Source organism: Ranitomeya imitator, chromosome 1 (genome assembly GCF_032444005.1).
Source record: "Ranitomeya imitator isolate aRanImi1 chromosome 1, aRanImi1.pri, whole genome shotgun sequence".
In the NCBI taxonomy this organism is placed as follows: Eukaryota; Metazoa; Chordata; class Amphibia; order Anura; family Dendrobatidae; genus Ranitomeya; species Ranitomeya imitator.
In genome coordinates, this window is record NC_091282.1 from 844,797,422 (window position 1) to 844,802,185 (window position 4,764).

The 4,764-nt window shown below is 37.3% G+C and overlaps 1 long non-coding RNA gene across 1 annotated transcript; it reads left to right on the plus strand.

The window, feature by feature from the left end:
* The first annotated feature begins 3,840 nt into the window (after positions 1–3,840).
* LOC138658162 (uncharacterized) lies at positions 3,841–4,561 on the plus strand. The gene is made up of 3 exons (XR_011317370.1): positions 3,841–3,901; positions 4,008–4,118; positions 4,514–4,561. It is a non-coding gene; the product is annotated as an uncharacterized lncRNA (long non-coding RNA).
* The last annotated feature ends 203 nt before the right edge of the window (positions 4,562–4,764 follow it).

Genomic DNA, 4,764 nt, shown 5'->3' on the forward strand with positions numbered 1-4,764 from the left:
TAACATACAAAACACACACAACACATACAACACACACGACAAACATACACACACACACAACATACAGAACACATACAACACATGCGACACACACACACAAACAACACACACAACAAATACACATGATTTTTTGCACTTTATTAATATGCGGGCCACATAGGTCAGTGATTTTTGCACTTCATAGGTCAGGGATTTTTTTGCACTTTATTAATATGCGGTTATTAGTCATTTAGGACTTATGTTATCATGTTTTTGCACTTTATTAATATGCTGACCACATAGGTCAGGGATTTTTTGCACTTTATTAATATGCGGTTATTAGTCATTTAGGACTTATGTTATCATGTTTTTGCACTTTATTAATATGCTGACCACATAGGTCAGGGATTTTTGCACTTTATTAATATGCGGTCCACATAGGTCAGTGATTTTTCCACTTTATTAATATGCTGTACACATATAGTATTTTTGATATCTCAAAAGGGTGTGACACATTCCCATATATTATTCCAGCTTTCTTTAATTCTACATTATTTTAGCACATATTAATTTTACAGGGGCCTGTGCTATCTATAATTTGACTCCTTTTTATTCAAAGACATCTAACATATACAGACTTTTAATGTTTTTGTGTAAAATCGCGGGCAGACAGGCACGAACACACACACACACAACACAGAACCCACACACAACAAACACACAGAACCCACACACACAACACATACAACACACACAAGAAATAGACATTTAGGACTTATTTATGATTAATATGCGATTATTAGTCATTTAGGACTTATGTTATCATGTTTTTGCACTTTATTAATATGCGATTATTAGTCATTTAGGACTTATGTTATCATGTTTTTGCACTTTATTAATATGCTGACCACATAGGTCAGGGATTTTTTGTACTTTATTAATATGCGGGCCACAAACACTTCTGCACCCACGGGCGCTTCTCAGACAACCATGCATCCGGTACTCATCAGGCACTGTGAAATAATGCAAAAATACATCTGTGTGCGGCTGTCGGCATCAACATTTTGCTATTATAAGTTTATGGTTCTGTAAAGAACACGCAACACATACAGAACTCACACACACACACACAAATACACACAACACACAACACGCACATACTATGAAAAATGACAATCATTGTATGTGATTTAAAAGACTTTAGTTAGATTTATCAGGGGTGATTTAGATGAAAGCACGCAGCTCCTCGGTAATGTCTGGTGTTGGACATGCATTTAACAGTCTTTCATATGTATCGCAGAAAGATTTTAGTTCCATCTGTGCGAGTTTGCTTTGAGCGTACTGCGCAGACATGTCAGTAAACATTTTGACATGGTCAGCATCCCACGAAGGACGACCTGTGTAAGGTGTATGTACAGCAACTTTTTGCTTTCTACCTACACGGCGCCGGCATACGGCGCGTTTCTTTAGAGGTAATACAGGAGCAAAAACGCTAGAAGAGCCTGCAAGAGCAGTATCTGCAGATTGCACAGTCTGGCACACAGGTATATTGAGGGGCTCTATGGGTGACCACATACCCTCGGAGAGCTGTTCAATTTCTCTGTTTTCAGGAGTAACTTGTGGTATGGCGTCTGTGCTATTGGCGGGCCGAGTTATGCGGGGCCTAGCGTTCTGCGCTGCACGTTTCTCTCTTGAAACGTTCGTATATTTCTGATGTGAAATCTTGGGGCTTGGATTCCCGGGTTGTTTTGGTGCCGCGTAGCATTCATCACGATCCACAACACAGATGGGCGAAAGAGATGTTGTTCGCACTGCCGTATTAGCTCTTTGTGGTTGATTCTCTTCAGCGCCATAATTACGCCGGTGCAAAACTCATTGCTGAAGAGGCGACGTATCTAAAAGAAAAGATACAAGTGGCGGTTAGCCGCGAAACGGCGCAAAATTGGAAAAGCTAAACGGCGACGCATAGCTATGATCATGCGTAATATTTGAAAAGTTAATGGGGACAGGTACCCATGAAATCATTGTAACAATATTTACATAAACCTGTATAGAGCAGTCCAGATATATACTTACAAATATGAAGCGGGAATTGTCCCACAACAGCTCCTGGTTTAACGGGCGGCGCGATGCTCAAACTCGCAGAGGCGGGAATATTCTCTTTTTCAAGCTGTATTTTCCGGGCAACTAGATTAGCTGGTGTAAGTAAAAATATAACGATTAGCGAACACAGAATTGATTTTCTACACAAAACTGCAGCGTTGAGACGGATATATATATATATATATATGTATATATATTCAAAAATGAATTTTCTGACAGTTAGCTAGCAGCTGTAAGTAAATATGAGTATTACACAAAAGTGAGAATCGACTGTATTTCAAGTGAACAGATACCTTTTCTATTCTTGAAACACCGGCGTAACGAGCTGCCGCGTCTTTTAGGCGCATCGGGTTTCGCTGAAGTTGCAGGGTTCTTGACATCTATGATCTCAACGTCTGAACCCAGCGTATCGCGTGGTTCGGGAACACACCAGTTTTCAGGCATATCGTCAGATGTCTCCGTGTCAGTATCTGTATGAGAAATTGCGCGTAGTTTGTGTTTACATACAAAGGATTAAAGCAACTGATATAGTATAATATAGTTTTACGGTATAAACATATTTGCGGTGTAAATTAATATAGCAAGACTTATGCCGCTATATATTAATAATTCAGTATTATATTGGTGGCTACCGCTATTATTTGTTTTATTAATTTAATCATATATTTATTATGACATAATTTGTGTAATACAATAGTTAATAGATGCTATAGTTTTATGCCATAAACAGTATATATTAACATAGATAATATATATATATATATATATTTAGCTTTCTTACATGTGATACATGAAAGATAAATATCTTTGTACCGTGTTACAATGACATTTTTCCCTATCTAAAAGCAAAAAGGTGCTCCTAATTACCCATGATGAGGTGAAGAGCAGGCCCATTATCGGCTAGCGGCTCCACGGCTTCAATGCGCTCATAATTCTGCGTTATGAAATTATTGCGCCAATCGGGCGACATACACGGCTCTTAAATAAGAAAGAATGCATGAATATATAATTAATATAATTTACTTATAATATAATGACACAATCAGAATGAGTCAATACTCTGTACATTATACGCGTATAATACTGAGTTAATACATGCATTAATTGCATGTATGACTGTGTTCTGGGTGTTAACAGAAGGCGTGTGATGTGGCGTAACTGGGTGTGTTTCTGGGTGTTAACAGCTGAGTTGCTTTCTGACACTCAGGATAAATACAGCTGACTGTCCCACTACAGTACAACAGACATCCACCAGAAGCCAGACTAGGCTAAAAGAAGGACTATTCTAAATGTAAGTATATAAGACACTTGTCTTATTATTCGCAAATGCTTAATTATATTTAACTATGCATCTCTAAACCATAATTAAGGATGTTATTTGTTTAATAAGTTAGTGTTATACTGGAAGCTAACTGCATATTTAGTAGCGATGTATAATATAGTTTTTACTGTATAAGCCATATTTGTGGGACATAATTAATATAGAAAGGCTTATGGCTGGGCCATAACCACCATTGTTATCTGACATGTGCTAGCAATTAGTCACGGGTGCCGTATAATGCGGTTTTCCTGTAGGTGTGTTCATGGTGGGTGGTAATTTCTCTCTGAACAGTTGCGCTACTCTCTGAAAAGTAAGTGTTTACTGTTTTATTTGCGGTCTAATATTATCAATGCCTGTAACGCATATTTTTGTAACGTAGTTTTAAACTGTATTTATTGGCGGAGCAGTTATAGATAAAACTTATCCCCTATTTATTTAAGATGGAAGCCCAATACCCTCGCGAGCAATGCAGCCCCCTTCTTGCAAGCACACAATTAGGTATTATACGCGTATAATGTACAGAGTATTGACTCATTCTGCTTGTGTCATTATATTATAAGTAAATTATATTAATTATATATTCATGCATTCTTTCTTATTTAAGAGCCGTGTATGTCGCCCGATTGGCGCAATAATTTCATAACGCAGAATTATGAGCGCATTGAAGCCGTGGAGCCGCTAGCCGATAATGGGCCTGCTCTTCACCTCATCATGGGTAATTAGGAGCACCTTTTTGCTTTTAGATAGGGAAAAATGTCATTGTAACACGGTACAAAGATATTTATCTTTCATGTATCACATGTAAGAAAGCTAAATATATATATATATATATTATCTATGTTAATATATACTGTTTATGGCATAAAACTATAGCATCTATTAACTATTGTATTACACAAATTATGTCATAATAAATATATGATTAAATTAATAAAACAAATAATAGCGGTAGCCACCAATATAATACTGAATTATTAATATATAGCGGCATAAGTCTTGCTATATTAATTTACACCGCAAATATGTTTATACCGTAAAACTATATTATACTATATCAGTTGCTTTAATCCTTTGTATGTAAACACGAACTACGCGCAATTTCTCATACAGATACTGACACGGAGACATCTGACGATATGCCTGAAAACTGGTGTGTTCCCGAACCACGCGATACGCTGGGTTCAGACGTTGAGATCATAGATGTCAAGAACCCTGCAACTTCAGCGAAACCCGATGTGCCTAAAAGACGCGGCAGCTCGTTACGCGGGTGTTTCAAGAATAGAAAAGGTATCTGTTCACTTGAAATACAGTCGATTCTCACTTTTGTGTAATACTCATATTTACTTACAGCTGCTAGCTAA